The 18,678-nt window shown below is 39.5% G+C and overlaps 1 protein-coding gene across 1 annotated transcript in view; it reads left to right on the top strand.

The window, feature by feature from the left end:
* Nucleotides 1–11,748: 11,748 nt before the first annotated feature.
* The window catches only part of DRD3 (dopamine receptor D3), a 68,932-nt gene continuing 62,002 nt past the window's right edge, over nucleotides 11,749–18,678 (top strand). Inside the window, exons 1-2 of the mRNA XM_043997315.1 lie at nucleotides 11,749–11,806; nucleotides 11,898–12,017. The gene's annotated coding sequence lies outside the window, so the exon portion shown is untranslated. The remainder of the gene's footprint in view (nucleotides 11,807–11,897; nucleotides 12,018–18,678) is intronic.

Genomic DNA, 18,678 nt, shown 5'->3' with positions numbered 1-18,678 from the left:
CCAGTGAGGGCCCCGTCTTCCAAAAGTGAGCAATATCAACCTATGTGGAGACTTCAGGAGCCTCCTTCTGAAAATGCTTCATGATGTATATCGAGGGTCCTACTTCCCACTTCCAAGCTTGTCCAAGCATTTCATGACCCTTTCCATTAAGATTATATTGTGGTAGGAGAAAAGGCTTTTAATTGTCTGCTGAGCCAGAAATGATTGTGCATAATGTGTAGCCCAGATGGGGACCTAAGGCAGCTTGTTGTAGAGAGCTACCCCTCTCCTTATCTGGAGGTCATAGCTTTCATCTGTTCCTGCTTTCTATATATATACAATCACCTCTGGCTCAGCAGCCAATTAAAAGCCTTTTCTCCCACCACAAAATAAGCTTACTGGAAAAAGTCACAGACTACTTGTGCAAGTTTGAAAGTAGGAAATAGGACCTTCAATATACATCATGAAGCATTTTAAGAAGGAGGCTCCTGAAGATTCCACATGGGTTAGTAACAAATAGAGCATAATGCGCATGCTCAAAGAATTGGTTACATGTTGGCCAATCTCCCAACTCTCTCCCCATCTTTAATGGAATTGCAGGGGCAGCTAGGTGATGCAGTGGATGGAGCACCGGCCCTGGAGTCAGGAGGACCTGAGTTCAAATCCGACCTCAGACACTTAACACTTACTAGCTGTGTGACCCTGGGCAAGTCACTTAACCCCAATTGCCTCACCAAAAAAAAATGTATTTAATGGAATTGCAGGTCGGGGTGAGGGCTTGAAGAAAAAGTATTAGATTCCCAGCCACAACACTAACCCTGATTCTATAATCTATGTATCAGAAAGATAGCTTAGGTAACGACTTTGTGTAGCAAGGAAAACATATTGCAACCTTTGATTTTTGTCTCTCATCTCCCAGTTCACATAGGCAAAGGGAGCAGTGTCATTTTTCACAGGTCCTTCCTTCAGGGAATGGCCCAATATTAATCTAAGGAAGACTCAACCTACTCCTTATACCTGACATTCTCCTGGATGATGGCGAGCCAAGAAGGTCTTCAGAGTCCATTTGTCCACCCCCCTAATTCTCCAAATGAGGAAATCGAGGCAAGGGAGCTTAAGTAATTTTCCCAAGATGTCACAGCTAATAAAACATTTGGGCAGGGGGGAAAGGGGGGGAGTTAGGTAGCATAGTGGATAAAGCATTGACCCTGGATTCAGGAGGACCTGAGTTCAAATCTAGTCTCAGACACTTGACACTTACTAGCTGTGTGACCCTGGGCAAGTCACTTAACCCCAATTGCCTCACCAAAAAAAAAAAAAAGCATCTAAGGCAAGATGTGAACCCAGGTCTTCTATCTCCACAGCCAGTACTCTTTTTTCACTACACTTGAGTTCAGGTCATATGACAATTGTGGATGTTTAACCTGGAGAAGAAAGCTGTCTTCAGTTACGTGAAGTAGACCACGTGGAAGAGAAGTTAGATTTGTTCTATTTTATCCCTGAGGGAAGTTGCAAAAAGGGAAATCTAGGCTTGATATATAGACAAAACTTCCAACAACTTAAGCTATACAAAAGTGGATTAGTCTATGGGGAGATCATGCATTCCTCTCCACTGGAGTTCCTCAAAGAAAAGGCTGGATGTCCACCTGTCATGTTTGTTGCAGAGGCATTCCTTTTTTTGAGTCTGCATCAGACTAGACGTGTACTGAGGTTCCTTCCAATTCTTAGATTCTGAGATATTGTAATTCTGCCTTAGAGGACAGGAGCAGAACAGCTTCTCCTGACCCAGGACAATGAGGGTTAAATGACTTACCCAGGGTCACACAGCTAGTAAGTGTCAAATGTCTGAGGCTAGATTTGAACTCAGATCCTCCTGACTCCCAGGGCCAGTGCTTTGTCCACTGTGCCATCTAGCTGTCTGAGAACAGCTTTAATTGGCTCTGGAACCCAAAACAGGTTCTCCCTGTCCATTCATATTCTTCCATATGTCCAATACTATTACCACATTAATTCTGACCCTTGATCACATCTCCCCTCTTTCTTAGGACATGTTAGAAACAAAGAAAATATAAATATGAAACTACTGGTCATAATGTACAATATATAAAATTTATTTCAAAATCAAGTGATACTATATGCAAATGTAAGCTACAAGATTAAAATAAAGACAATAAAGCATTAAAAGCATAGTTACCACCAATTAAAATCAGATATAGAGTTGAATACTATACTCTTTGACCACTAGTTTTGGTCAAATCCATATAACTGAACTAGGTGATTTTTCTGATCCCTTCTAGCTTTATGAATCTAAAAGAGTAAAACCATTATCTATCCCAGGGGGTTCTACTTTTGTTTGTTTCCTTATAATAGAGAGCTGAGTGGATTAAAAAATCTCTATGTGTGTGGGCTGTATGAATATTTTATTGATAAGAATGGTGCTATATATATAAGCTGTTGGCTATTTAAAAATATGGAATTTAAAAAGCAGTAATACAAAGCCAATCTTCAAATCAGCCTTCACAACTTTATTCATACAAAAGTGCATTCACTGTCATAGATCAATTTTGATCAATTCAGTAGAAATACTGATATTTAACACAACTATGGGGTACATCAGGGAATATCTCAATTCTGACTCCAGGTTTACACCCCAGATGGTGGATCTCAGCTTCATCTGCAGCAGTTTCAAGAAAAAAGAATGTATTTTCACAGATACAGGAGGAACCAAATATTCCACATTGTGGCTACATAGAAAATCCAGGTGGTTTGACCCCATTGGCTTACTAGTTCATGGATGCCGCTAGGTTAAAAGAGACAAATGGGAAAAAAAAGAATGTTGACAGGAATCTTGGGCAGGCATCACCTCTAAGTCAGGAAAGAGGCATTTGGTCAACAGACCACTTGTTGGATGCTAGAGATCAAATCCTTCACTGCCCACTACCCTCTTAAAGTGTTTTGTGGGGAGGAAGAAATCAGTAGATTAAGGAAAAGAGAGGAATGGGGAAAGGAGAAAAAATAAGATTAAAAAGTAAAAAAGGGAAAATGAAGGAGAAAAGAGTGGTATAGATAGACAAGACAGATGGGGACAGAGAGAGCAGAAAGAGGAAGAGAGAGAAATAGACAGAGAGAAAGAGAGAGAGACTGATGAAGTACTTAATATGTGCCAGTGACAATACTAAATTCTAGGGATATAAATACAAGCAAATAAGATAGTCCCTGAGCTCAAAAAACTGACATTCACTTGTGATGGAAGCTAATACATAAAAAGGAACAGGGAAAGGAGAGGGGGGAGAGAGGAAGAGTAAGGCTCCCCTTAAAGGGGGCAAGAATGCTAGTGAGGAGTTAGAGAAGCCCATAGAATGAGTTGAGCTGGAAGTGAAGTGAGCATGGCTGGGATTCCTCATAAATTGGGAGACCAGGCTGGAGACTCACCAATCCACAATGAGCCTTCAGGGTGGGAAAATTGCTGGCAGGGAAATGAATCTGTATTGAAATGAGCATGTCTGTTGCATGAACTGATGATGAGTGAGACGAGCAGAACCAGGAGAACATTGTACACAGTATCAACAACATTGTGTGTTGATCAACTGTGATAGAATCGATTCTCCTCAGCAATGCAATGGTCCAAGATAGTACCAAAGGACTCATGATGGAAAATGCTCTCCAAATCCAGAAAAAAAAAGCACTGTTGAATCTGGATACAGATCAAACCATACTATTTCTATTGTTTTTGTTGTTGTTGTTTTTCTTTTTTGAGGTTTTTCCTTTTTGCTCTGATTCTTCTCTCATTACATGACTAATGCAGAAATATATTTGATGTGATTGTACATATATAACCTATATCAGATTACTTGCTGTCTTGGGGAGGGGTTAGGGAGTGGAGGGATGGAGAAAAAAATTTTTTGTTTGTTTTTTGTTTTTATTTTTGTTTTTGTGGGGCAATGGGGGTTAAGTGACATGCCCAGGGTCACACAGCTAGTAAGTGTCAAGTGTCTGAGGCTGGATTTGAACTCAGGTACTCCTGAATCCAGGGCCAGTGCTCTATCCAATGCGCCACCTAGCTGCCCCGATGGAGAAAAATTTGAAACTAGAAATCTTATAAAAACAAATGTTGGGGCAGCGAGGTGGCACAGTGGATAGAGCACTGGCCCTGGATTCAGGAGGACCTGAGTTCAAATCCAGGCTCGGACACTTAACAATTACTAGCTGTGTGACCTTAGGCAAGTAATTTATCCCCAATTGCCTCACCAAAAAAAATGTTGAAAATTATCTCTAAATGTACCTGAAAAACAATAAAACATTTATATGGGGGGAAAAAGGTCAGATAAAAATTGCAGGCAGAGAAGTTGCTAGAGATGAGAACAAAATGGAAACCATGGCAACAAAAACAAATACAACACATGTCTATGTCACCAAGCACCTATCATTTTTCATCTTGGAAAATAGCTTCAAATGACTACTAGTTATAACATATGAGTCCATGACACATAAGACTGTTTGATCTCCAAAGTAAAACACCAGGTTTGTTTAAGAATTACTTCAGTTGTGAAATAAAACATTTACTTCATAGTAAACAAAATAAAACCTTAAAAAAGAAAAAAAAAGGAAAAAAAAAGAAATGAGCATGTCTGGGATCCTTCATGAAATGGTGGTCTGGGTTAGAGAGTCATAGGAGAGCAGACCTCAGAGGTATCTCCAGGGAGGGAAGACTGCTGATGAGAAGTTTGGAGAGGGAGTTGATCCATGAGTGGGAGGTCAGGCTAGTAAGTAAAAGAGTAAGAGAAAATGTTCTAGCTTTAGCCCTAATAAATCTAACTTCTTTTCTCTCTCCTGATCCTCCAATTACTTTGTCTTCTTGTCTTCTTTAGAAAAAACAGGTCAGGACGAGCCTGAGGAGGGACTAGAGCTGGGACTAGAGAGTATTGGGTTGATTGATTGAACCACTCTCTCCAGCCCTGCCTGGTGTTGGCTTCCACCCTTCTCACATATAAAAGTACTTGCCCAGAGTGTGCTACAAGCAGCTTGTACTGGTTGGAGAGAAAGGCCCATTATCAGGCCTTGATTTATTGTTTTGTTGATTGTCTAGACTTAAAAAAGTAATGGAGAAAATGTTAATAATGCAAATTAAACTTAAAAGTTTCCCTGCTTTGAGGAGAGTTGGTAGTTAAATATTTACCAGCACACTCCTGGGCACTATATAACAAATGAAACAGCAATCAGCTCTAGTTTGCAAGACCAAAAGGTTGCCTGCCAGGAGGGGAAGGTTAGAAAGCAGCAAACAACTCTGTCTTTTTGAGCCACAGCCTATATTTTTCATTGGGTGAGTTGCCTTGAGGGGTCTGGATTACAGCATGATGCACTGCAAACCTGAGCCTCTGACAAGACAGGAAGCCATATAATCAAGGATAATAATGATCATCACGTTTCCTGGACCACAATGTAGGAAACAGTGATTTTTGACAGAGGCTGAGGAAAAGATAACCTTGCTCTGTAGAGTACTATGAATTGGTCCAGACACACAGTCAGGTTAGTATAGGTTCTGCAGAGCTGTAAGAAGTCCATTTTGTCTGTGATGGTTACTGTTTGTTATTATAGTATTGGGGCCATGGATCCTGCTGAGCACAGAAGGGATTTTCAATAGCCAGTGTATCAAACAAAGGCAATAGATAAACAGCATATACTAACTGTGAATTTCATATTTGTTGGTGAGCTAAATCTTTAATTCACTTAAGGAGGGTAAAGTACATTATAAAAAGTAGTACAGAGGGCAGCTAGGTGGTGCAATGATTAAAGCACCAGCCTTGGATTCAGGAGGACCTGAGTTCAAATCCAGCCTCAGACACTTGACACTTAATAGCTGGGTGACCCTGGGCAAGTCACTTAACCCTCATTGCCCTGCAAACAAAATAAAATGAAATGAAATGAAAAAGTAGTACACTGATTAATTGCAAATTGAAATGTGATAATAGAATTTCATCCTAACAACCCTATAGGAAGAACTGGATCTGGCCAAGGACTACTGAGACAAGGACAGGACAGAAGAAAGGATTAGGTAATGCTTGCATATGTTTATGGTTAGTGTTTAATATCATATAGGTGTTTGCAAGTGGAGGACTAGTCAATGAGGGTCTTTTCCTTTGAAATGTACAATAATGCTCTGCCTACTCCCAATCTGCATGGTGACTTGGTGAGCCTGCTTTTATTTATTTATTGTTTGTTTGTTTGTTTTTTCTTTTAAAATTTTCTTTTATTATTTTCCAGTTACATGTTACATATAAGGATTGTTTTCAACATTTGTTTACACTGGATTTTTAGTTCCAAATTTTTCTTTTCTCCCCCCACCCTTTCCTCCTTCCTCCCCAAGATGGAAAGCAGTCTGATATAGGTTGTATATGTACAGTAACATCAAACATATTTCTACATTAGTCATCTTGTGAAAGAAGAATCAGAGCACAAAGGAAAAACTTTAAACAAGAAGGAAAAAAAACAGTTCAAAAGCAGAAACAGTATGATTCAATCTGCATTCATAATTCACAGTTCTTTTTTCTGGATGTTGAGAATATTTTCTATCACGAGTTCTTTGAAACTGTTTTGGATTGTTGCACTGCTGAGAAGAACCAAGTCTATCTCCATTGTTCATCACACAATGTTGCTGTTACTGTGTACAATGTTCTCCTGGTTCTGCTCCTCTCAATTAGCATTAGTTCATGTAAGTCCTTCCAGGTTTCTCTAAACTCCTCCTGGGTGAGCCTGCTTTTAGAAATGCATGGTGGGGCAGCTAGGCGGCACAACGGATAAAGCACTGGCCCTGGATTCAGGCGTATCAGAGTTCAAATCTGACCTTAGACATTTGACACTTAACTAGCTGTGACCCTGGGCAAATCACTTAATCCTCATTGCCCTGCAAAAAAGAAAAGAAAGGAAGGAAGGAAGAAAAAATAAAGAAAGAATTGCATGATAGAGGAGCCATTTTCCTATCTGATTTAGAGCATGTGTAGGTATCCTGACTGTTTCTTGTTGGGTTACTCAATTGTAACAAAAACCTTTATATTTGGGGGCTGATACCAAAACGAATATGCATATTAAGGGCTCAAAGGAATAGAAAAACTCTCTCTTCCCTGGCAGCTTTTGAGTGAGGAGGAAAAGGAAATGTTTTGGGCCTTAAAGTGGAAAGGGAACTTAGACCCTCTCTCTCATCCAGCTACCATGTAGCAAGAATTGATGTTGTTCTCTTGTCTTTGTTGTTTTTATTTTTTTTTCTACTTGTAGGTGACTTTGAATATCAGAGTCAGAATGGACCAAATTATAACCTTGTGAGCTTTTAGAGGTATGAAGAGTCACCAGATCTACAAACACTTGCATCTATAAAAGAGTCTACGGATAACCACAGTAGCCAAGCCTGGTGAGGAGAAAGTTCTGAAGAGTCACCTACTTGTCCCAGCCCAGCAGTGAAGCAACTCAGCAACTGAGACAAAATGTCCTATAAGGAAGGAAACATTTAGCTATGTCATGCCCAGAAGTGAATTTGGGGTGGGAAGATGTTTGATAGTCACCAGTTTAAGTTTGAGTCTTCTTTCTCAAAGGAGGAATTAAATATATAGAGAGGAATGTGAACCCTGCTTGGGTGAAGGGGATGGGTTTTAGTCCTTGTTATACCTTTTCTGTAAATATTCTTTTATAAAAACTAATTGATGTTAACTGTTCAATTAATATTGAGGAGCAACTATTTGGTGATTGACATTAGAAAGCTAATTGATATTTACCTTTTAAGTATTATTGGGGAAGTAATATTTGGTGATTGACATTAGACACACTAGATGGGGGTGCATAAGTAACTGGAAAATCATCCCCATTCGCTCAAGGTTACCCCTTGAACCTCAAGGAGAAATATAATCAGTCAAGTTCTGGACACCCAACTCATCCGTTTAAGTATGGGTCAAGAAAGCAAATCCCAGAGCCTATATGTTACACAAGGGTCAAGAAAACTGAATTGAACTTGCTATGCCTGTTCACTCCCTTAGTGATTGCACACCAAATGGTGAATGAAGTTGTTCCAAATGCTTACAACATAAAGCATTCAAATTATTCTGTGTCCCAGAGAACATTACTTCAAGAGACAAGAGCTATTATCTGGAAGTAATATGTCTCTGAAAATATAACTACACTGCTCTAGCATTTCAGACACCAATTGGAAGTGATCCAGTACAAAACTTCATTAGAGAGCTTCATAGGGTCCTAAGATTTAGAACCATCAAGGAATTTAGAAATCATCTGACCCAGCCTTCTCATTTTATTGATGAAACTGAGGCTTAAAAAGGTCAAGTGACTTTCTCAAGGTCACAGAGGAAGTTGCAGCAGAGGCAGTATTCAAACTGAAAGCCCTTTATGTCAAATCTAGTGCTTTTTCCACTACATTTTGTTCCTAAGGAAAAAAAACAAGGATGCTTTTCCCCTCCCTTGCTCTTGGTTTCTCACCACAGACTCAAGAGGTATAGACTTTCCTAGTGAAGTTTTGTTGACTGGCACATGAGACATTACCAGTGGTGCCATTGGAATTGGTTCCTGGATGGAACAGGGTAGAAAAACAATCTGTATTTCTCTTCTTTATTTCTGCCAAGGCATTTCTGTTCTGTACATATCCTGGACTTCTTCCCAGGGAGCAGATCTCTCAATATTCCATACTAGTCGTAAATAAGGTTCTCATTCCACTAAGAGAGGAAAACTTCCTTAGGGCAATTAGTGTGGATGGTTAAGAGCCAGGTAAGGTGAAAGAATTGATGATCTTCACCTAGAGAGAGAGAGAGAGAGAGAGAGAGAGAGAGAGAGAGAGAGAGAGAGAGAGAGAGGAGAGAGAGAGAGCACTTTCTTACTCACCTTCTTACTTAACCCACCCACATATCCACAATAGGAGTCAGTGTAGTCTACTATAGTCAGTCTGTACGGAAACTCAGAAAGCCTGAGTTTGAGGTTCTGCACTACCATTGCCTAATTATATCAGCCTGAGCAAGTTACTTATTTTCCCTTGGTTTTCCATCCATAAAATGAGAGGAACAGTCCTTAATCATCTCTAGCTTTCTAGTATGCCTTCAGAAGAATAGTATTGGAAAGTCATGGCAAAAACTATGATAATAAAAGCTAAAACCCCTAACCTAAAGAAAGGTACAATATGATTTCATCCTGAAGAGAACTCTTAGTTTCCTGCCAGCCATATTCAGGTGCATGGATAAGTTACCATCAGACACAATATAAAACAAAGAAAGATGACTGTTGTATAATCAGTGTTTAAACAATTTTATAAGGCCTATGATCGGAGGGAAGAGGCACCCTTTTCTCACTGAAGGGTATGAGCTCTGAGCTGATTTCACATCTTGGAAAAGCCTGATCCCTTACGAGTGGGATTATAAATTTTTTTCATATTTTCTGGTTCATTACATTTCTCCCCATACCTGAGTAGAACTCTGGGAAAATCTCTAAAGCAATGCTTACAAACAACTAATGTCTAGGGTATCCCACAAAGGGATTAACAGAGCCCTTTCTAGAAATCTATACAATGTACAAAATAGACCAGATATAGGCTAGTTGTTTACTTCTTCTACGACCAGAGAAATATTTAACACACAAAAGACTCATATGTTGCCATTGACAAATATTTAAAAGCTGATACAGTAGCCCATCACTTCTGTTTTACTTTCCTGTCTGGACTGCTAAACAGCTAATTCACTTTCATTTCTGATCTGTGCCTTTAGTCCAACTCATAAATCCCAATCTCCTCAAAAGTTAGGAATTTTTTGGGCTTTCTCACTCTCTCCATCTGCATTATCTCTTTGGAAATGATCATTTTCTCCTCTGAGGAATTGTGGGGCTCATCTCCTGCAGGCCAATGAACCAACTGGACCCAGGAATTCCTAACCTCTCAAACTCACCAAGTTGGCACCACAGATAGAAACACTCAGCCCTGGATTGCCTGTTCTTAAGGAAAGAATCACAAAGCAGAAGAGAAGAGGCATCCAGGGATTTGAGGATCGATTTCAGGCTCATCTACACAAACACATATTTGGGGCAGCTAGGTGGCGCAGTGGTAAAGCACCGGCCCTGGACTCAGGAGTACCTGAGTTCAAATCCAGCCTCAGACACTTGACACTTACTAGCTGTGTGACCCTGGGCAAGTCACTTAATCCCCATTGCCCCCCCCCAAAAAAACAAAAACAAACCAAACACATGTTTTTACTGATATGTGTGTCCAGTCACCATTGCTGTTAGGTTGGGAGAAAAGGAGGAGAGAGATCTATTCACTCACTGGAAGTCTGAGGGTGTCCCAAGGCCCGAGTAACATGCTTCAAAGAGAGAAAGAGATTGAGAGTAGAATTTTATTTTTTAAGTCTGCCGGATGGAAGGTTTCTTCTGACTTAGTTGCCAATCCTTGTTGTCACAGCCTATCCCTACTATCCTCCCACCATCCCAGGTTCCAAGGGACCAACCAGGAGCCTCTTGTCCCATACACCTTTCATCAAGGAGTCCAGAGCCCATGTGTCATTGGTGGTGGCCAAAGTACATGCTCATTCCCATCACTTCTTATTACAAAAAAGTGAAAATAAAAAATTGGGCCTGATGCTACACACACCACTTCATTCTTTTCACCCATCATCCTATAGTAACTCTGTTTTCACATATTAGAAATTTCATCTATCGCAAGGGACTTAATTCCCCTTTCTCCTCTCCCTAAGGAAGGGGGAGGGTGTCTTTCAGTTAGCATCAAGGCAGGCAATGATAGTCCTGGTGCATGTAAAAAAGCTCATTTTTGCCTGAATACTAATCTACTAAACTCTTTCTCAACTCCTCTTAACCTACTAACAGTATCTCTGGGGAATCTAAATAGTTCTCTCCCTTTGGACCATGCTCGTGCTGCCCCTTTACTAACCAGCAGAGGTCTCCATTATAGAGCCATTCCAGGACCACCTCCCCATCAGAATCTGTACTGTAGCTCAGAAATACATCTAATACTGGCTAAGGGGGGGGAAAGGAAAGACTCACTATCATCTCTAAAAAGAGAGAAAATGGATAACCTTGATTCCATTTTAATGGGCAATCAAGGAAAGGAACTCTTCAGTTCCAACACTAATTCTGAAATGGATTTTCTCTGTCATGATACGAAAGCTGTATCTCACCTTGACTATTTCTAAAGAAAGGCTGATAATACTACTCTTATATGTCACAGGGGATCTATAAGGATCAATTGGCAAATAGCCGTAAAGTTCTCTAAAAATGAACAGTGCTGCTAAATAAACATTAATATTTTCTCACATTATTAAGCTTATTTTATCTTTATTTCCAATTGTACTGTCTGTCTTGGTTTCCCATCTTAATTTTTATATATTTTTAACTTTCCTTCCTCAGGTGTTTTCCCTTTAACTTCCATTTTCATCTAATCCTTTTTTAAACCACTTAATTACCTTAATTTAACTTGGCTTCCTATAGTATCAATTCACCAATCTTGTCCTTCTAAGTCAATGTTACAGAACCTTACCCCAAAATTGGTAAAGCAAATTAAACTGCATAAAGAGGGAGTTATTAAAGAGAAAATAAAGTTGGAGTATAGAGAAAATCTGAATACAAAGAAATGAACAAAAATATTGTAGGGGAATAACTAACAAGGGGAAAAAAAGAAGAGAGGGAGGGAGAAAACAGCAAACCTGCTTCTGCCTTCTCTACCTCTTTTCAGCACCAAGGACAGAGACACAGATCAGTTGGCCCATTTGGTTTAGGGTCCCTCTCTAAGCCACCAGGGGAAACTCATGGATCTGAAAGCAGCTCTGAGATATGCAGTAAGGTCTGATGGGGAAGCTGGAGCAGCAGCACACTACTGATTTCACCTTAGAGACAAAAAAATGGGTGATTTTCCTTTCTTTTCACTTCTACAGTTTCAGTGTCCTAGGAAAGGCAAACTTTGGCATTTGGGAGCTCGTATTCCACTAGTGAATGGTTGCAGGCGCTGAGGTGTTAAACTCCATAGTCTACAGAAATCAGAAAGGATTTTCAGGGTAAGTAATTATTTCTTTTTGTTTCCTAAATTTGCACATGACGTTTTCCTGAAAGGCTGTATTACCGATTTGAGGTTTCTGTGGTTCTCTGAAAATATGCATCAAAACTACTTACATACTATTACTTAAAAACCTGAAATCTTGAGGAAAGATATCTTCCTTTTCTTTCCTAAGTGGTTTAGATGGCATAAATCTTTCCTTGTTCCTTTTTTCTTTTCCCTAAAATTGGATCCTCACAAGCTCTGAAAGTTATATTAATGTAGAATTAAAAGATGGAAAAGAGAAAGGTGTTATTATTCCAAGGATTTATGAGGGAATTGATTGTATTTCTCTTGAGTGTCTCATTTAATTATGAGAATCTGTTACTTTAGATTCCCTAATTCAGTGTCCCAGTAATCCAGGTTTGAGGGTTTAGAGAGAGAGAGAGACACTGTTTTCTCTGGTCTATTTAAAGTCAGGCTGTTTCCAATTCAAAATCAAATTATTCCCAGCAGAGATGTATAGTACTTGAGATGATGATTGTGTGTGTTTTCTTTAATGATGGCATATGATTTTGAGGGTTATTGTTGTTGTTTTTCTCATGTGTGGAACTGCCATTATTTACCGTAGCATATTGGATCAATGAAACTCATTGCAATTAAGCATTAGTTCCAGTTCATGCATTTGGCTTAATCGAATACCATCAAAAAGCACACATACAAATAATAGGGTAGCAATAGCAGTTACAGAAGAACATGGATTCTGACCACATTCTGGGTGCCTATCATTGGCCAAGATTTTGCTTCTATATCCCATAATCAAGAGGTCAGTAAGCAATCTCTGCCTTTGGTTCCCAGTAGAAAATTTTTGCCCCAGACTACACTAGTGGGGTTTTCTAAAGCAAAACAGATAGAGTGAATAGAAGAGAGAGATCCTAAATGTCATTTTTGCCTCTTTAAGTTAGAACATTTTCTAGGGTCAAAATGGATAGCATAGAGTGGGAGTTTTGAGCAGGGGAAGGGTAATATAAACTCTTCTAATTTACAGTACCTAGAAACCAAGTAATAATACAATAAGCAACACAAATGGGATCTACACAAGAGTAAACCAAAAATCAATTAGACCAAATGGGGCGGGGGGTGGGGGTGGGGAACAGCATTATGTACTCATACCTAGCATGGTACCTGACATGTTGTCAGTGCTCAACAAATATAGATAGATCAATTGATTGACTGATTGATTGTCCTAGATTCTCTGTTTCTGGATAATGCTGGAATGGCTGTTTCTCCAAGGATAGTAGAAGAGCATGCTTATTGAGGTTTAGTTGTAAAAACATTTCTGACCCTAGTAACCAGCTGGAATTGCTGCATCTGTTTTTGCTCTATACTGTATATGTAAATATAGGATGTATTTCTATTCACTTAGGAATTGCTGATTTTTAAAGCTGTTGTTCAGCCCTTTGAGAGCATACAGTGCCATAGAAATGCTAAACATTACTACTAATAACAACAATATAACGCCCACTGGCTCAGAAGAGTCGCACACCTGCATTGTAGACGTTCAGTCAGGTGATGGGTATAAGAGGCTTTTGAGAGACAAAGGTCATGGTTATTTTAAATTACCTCCTAAATCATATCTTTCCACATCATGACACTAGGCAGGACTATACTGGAAAAGCAGCAGGAGAAATCAGCAACCAGGATGAACATACATTGACAGAAGTAGCTGGCAAGAGGGGTCTGGAATTATGGAGAGAGGGAAGAGGGCAATATTTCAGACCAAGAGCCGGGTATCCATCTATTATGTTGTTCTGTGCTGGTGGGAGGGGAAGCTACCATGTGATTTATAAAAGAGTCAGCTATTTTCATGCTGGGGGAAGGGATTACTCTCTCATATAGACTTTATGCCCACTCATGAGCCTGTAATCCTTGGTTACCAAAGCCCATGTGGCGAATCCTTAAAGAAAGGTACCAAAGAATCATTGGATCCCAGACTTGGAGCTAGAAAGGACCTCAGAGGCAATTTAGTCCAACCCTCTAGTTTCAGAGATGAGGAAGCTGAAACCCAGAGAAGTTACATGATTTGTATAAGGTCACACAGGCAGTAAGTGACAGAGATGGGATTTGAACCTAGAACCTCTGACTCCAAATCCCTTGATCTTTCCACTATTCAATTTTCAATTTTAACAATGATGTTTCCTAACTAGCTAAACAGTGACCTAGATCTGGGGTAGGAAAGCCTGGTTTTCTCATCTGTAAAATACATGGGTTAGATTAGCTGATTTTGATGAAATTCCTTCCAGTTCTAAGGCTCTGTGGAATAAATGGAGCCCAATAGGCATTTTATAAATGGTGGTGAATGATACCTCATCAATCAGCATGGAGAGACATTGGCAACCTACTGAATCTTTTCTTGAGGTTGGGGAACAGGTCAGGAGAGTGAAGTTTCAATTGAGCTGAGTGTGGGAGGCTCCTGGTGCACCTGCTGTATTATCCTTGGTTATTGCTGCTGGGGCTCTGACTTTTTCAAGCACCTACCAACCCCACCTCCTCTTTTAAAATAGCTAACTATTCATGTTGCTATCTACAGACAGGCAAGAAAATGAAAATGAGATATGTGTGACCTTGAACAAGTCACTCCTCACCAATCCTCAATTTCCTAATTTACAAAATGAGAGGTTTAATGTTCTTTTTAGTTCCACAGTCTATGACGCTGTGACTCTAAAATCAGACACTTGGTAAAGGCCCACTTAAAAGCAAAACAAAGTATTGAGTGGGGTTCTATGGATTAAAATTTAAAATATGATTCAATCCAACAACACACTTAACAAGCACTTTCTATGTGTAAGGCAAGAGTCATGGATGTAGTAGATCACGCCATCCTCTGAGCCAGGAAGACCCGAGCTGGAGACCTGTCTTTGACACCTACTGGCTTTGGGACCTTGGGTCAGTCGCTTAACCTCTAAATGACTTAAGCAACATTTTAAGACTATAAATTGCAGAGCAAATGCCAACCTGCACAAGGGAATCATCAGTATAGGTGACTCCCAATAATGAAATTTCTTCTGCCTTTCTCCTTTCTACTCCTCTTCTCAGAGTTGTATAGAGGCACTGAGGTGTGAAGTAACTTGCCCACGGTCACACAGTCATTATGTGTCAGAAGAACACTAGCCCAGGTTTTCCTGACTCAGAAACTGTTCAAGACAAAACAAAAAATATATCTTGGTCTCAAAGAATTTACATTCCACAGGGATGGGGCATACAACATCTGCACAGGTAAGTATGATACAAGATAATCCAGTGAAGGGAGGGGCATGAACAACTAGCAGAATAGGACAGTAGAAATGTGGATAACTTTCTATTCCTAAAATTGGTGTTGTTTTTGTTGCTATTCAGTCATTCAATATTGTTTGACTCTCTGTGACCGTATTTGGGAGTTCTCTTGGCAAAAACATTCTTTCTTCAGATTTTTACAGATGAGGGAACTGAGGCAAATAGGGTTAAGTGATTTGCTCAGAGTCACACAGCTATTGTTTGAGGCTGGATTTGAGCTCAGGGCCTCCTCACTCCACGCACAGAGCTCTATCCATTGTGCCACCTCACTGCCCTTCCTAAAATTGACACCAAGTGCTAAAATTATCAACAATGCCATCCCAACCTGTTCAGTAGAGAAATACAACCATACTACTTCTCATGCAAAGTTTAAAATGTTTCTCATGCAGTTCCCAGTATACTCATGTATTTAGGTTCAGTTTGGGGAAGCAAGTTGTTCTGGTGAGAGTTTATTTCTCTAAATCTTGCAGACTCTGGTAGTTCATATGCATATCATGTCTTCTTTTTTTTTAATAAATGAAAATTTAAAGGAATCTTGGAGGCCAGAGCTTCTTAATCTTTTGTGTTTCGTGGAATTCTCTGGCAGTCTGGTGCAACCTATGGCCTCCTCAGAATGTTTCTAAGTGCATAAAGTAAGATACATAGTATTATGAAGAAAATCAATTATATTGAAATAGTCACTAAAATATATATATATATTTTTTTTTTAATTCACAGACTTACTGTTTAAGAACCTCTGATTTAACCCCTGAACTCTATTAGATTGTAAGCTCCTTGAGGGTAGGTACTGTCTTCCAGTTCTTTTTGTATTTCTGGTGCTTAGCACAGAGCCTGGCACATAGTAGGCAATTAATAAAACTTTATTGATTGATCAATTTAAGCCCCCCAAAGGAGGGAGAACCCTTTTTTTATTTACCCACCTGACCTTTGAAAGAACCTATATGGGAGACTCCTTGTGAGGAACTTTCTTTACCCACAGAGACCTGCCCCTTCTCGGCTAAGAGTGTTACTTGCAGAAGTCCTTTGAGGTTAAATGACTTTAACAGGATCTTACAGCCAGTATGTATGTGTCAGAATCAGGATTATTTCAGGGGAAACACAAGATTCTAAATCATTACCCCAGTTTTCCAGCTGATGGCCAGGCTACTAGAAGATGAATGTTTTCACCAAGCAAACTCTGCTCTTCATAGATCCCTACAGCCTCAGACACCCTGTCTGCCCAAATTCTTAGGGCTGGGTCCAAGGATTTTTGCATTCAATAGATTTAAATGAAACTTATTCCTTTACTCTGGTAGCCTCACACCTAGGTTCTCCAGGGTGCCTAACCTTTGGCACCATCCACATCTGACACCATTTCTCAGAGGGAAGAACCGTTGACTCCATGACTAAGGCGGGGGTCAGCTGAGATTCACTCAGCGGTAGCCAGACCCCCATTGTTCTTTCACAGAGGACTCTTAGAACTGTGGCTTAAAAGGATTTCTCCATTTGTATCACAGAAACATTTTGGAGTTACCCCAGAATTCCCTGTGCCACCATTCTCCTGTCATCATCCATCTGCTTATCTGTAGTAGCCGGTAAGGAGGTCCCAGTGGCATATCATGAAGAAGTTCTCTAATCCACTGTTATGAAAACTGAGAATTGGGAGTGATAATAATCCTCTGCAAAGGGGTCCCTCATCGGCACAGCACTCTCATTTGTTACTGGAGACAGTTTGGTTGGAAAGAATAATGGATGAGGAGACCTATATTCTAGTTCCATTTCTATAACTAACAAACTGTGTGGCATTGGTCATGTCATCCAATCTTATTGTGGGTCAATTTCTTTATCCATAAAATGGGGACAATAATAGGGTGCTCTACCTACTATGTAGGCTGATGGTGAAGATCATATACCCTGCATGTTGAGTGAGGAGACAGAGTAATTCATTGATGATGGCTCATCAATAATAATCTTGCTTTGCTGCTATCCATCCAGGGTCTTCCCTGACATTTGAATTTGGCTCATGTCTAGCTCTTTTCTTGTTGTTATTTAGTCATTTCAGTTGTGTCCGACTCTGCATGACCCATCTGGGGTTTTCTTGGTAGAAATACTGGCATGGTTTGCCATTTCTTTCTCTAGCTCATTTTACAGATGAGGAACTGAAACAAACAGGGTTAAGTGACTTGACCAGGTTCAAATAGCTAGTAAGTGTCTGAGGCCCAATTTGAACTCAGGTCTTCTTGAGTCTAGGCCTGGTGCTCTATCCACTGCAACATCTAGATGTCTATATTTTTCTTTAAAAACTCAAGACTAACAAGACATGAAACAGAGAATTAATTTATTACATACCACAAAGAATACAGAGGGGACATACCTGAGTCTATAGACATTCAAGAATACCTTCCCCTCCTTATGAGCCCCACTTTTTCACAGGGACCTTTGTAGTTGCTCCAGTCTTATAGTACTACCTTGGGATTGAGGCCTCCATAAACAGAGAAAACACACATACACACACACACACACACACACACACACAAATATAATTTTGGTAGCACTACAAAATTAACTCCCCTCCCTGAGACCTACATAATTCATATGACTCACAGTACCAGGAAAGGACAAGGTACAATTCTCCTCCTGATGGATGCGTCCCTATGCTTTGTTACTCCTTTGTTCCAGCTCCAACAGTTTGAAGCATGTGCTTGGCTTGATCTAAGAACATCTCATTTATTTCATTAATGCTGTTCTTCTGATACTAATTTATACTCTGAGAGAGACCAGATTAACAATTGAGGTTGAATACCGAAGTTTAGTAGCCATAAAGTCTAGGAACTTAGAGATACATAGTTGTGAAAATTAAACCAAAAAGCACAAAAGCAACTTTAGGAAATGTGTGTCTCAGATAGATAGATCAATAGATAGACGTAGATGTAGATATATAGATATAGATGTAGATGCAGATGTAGATACGTATGTATATATATATATGAGACAGTATTCAAACTTTTAAATTTTTCCACACTGCTTCTATTCCCCAAGACCACCAATGACAATATATATGTATATTATGAATGTGTATGTGTGTATGTATGGGTATCTGTATGTGCATATATATGCATATATATACAAACATATATACTTAATATATGCATACTTATTATACTGAAATGCCATATTAGTTCAAAATATAGACTTCCAAAAATAAAGATCTCCCCCCAAATACAGTATGCAACTCTAAAATGCACCTTTGAAAAGAAAAAGTAGATACATATGCTCTGAAAAATAACATCAAATATAGGTCACGATCAGATTTTATACAATTCAGATTTGGGGGAAGAGTATAGTCTATAAACAAATTAATATGGTATTAA

This window comes from Dromiciops gliroides, chromosome 3 (assembly GCF_019393635.1).
Source record: "Dromiciops gliroides isolate mDroGli1 chromosome 3, mDroGli1.pri, whole genome shotgun sequence".
Classification (NCBI taxonomy): Eukaryota; Metazoa; Chordata; class Mammalia; order Microbiotheria; family Microbiotheriidae; genus Dromiciops; species Dromiciops gliroides.
The sequence above is the reverse complement of the archived record's forward strand: the minus strand, read 5'-3'. Positions and strand labels throughout refer to the sequence as shown.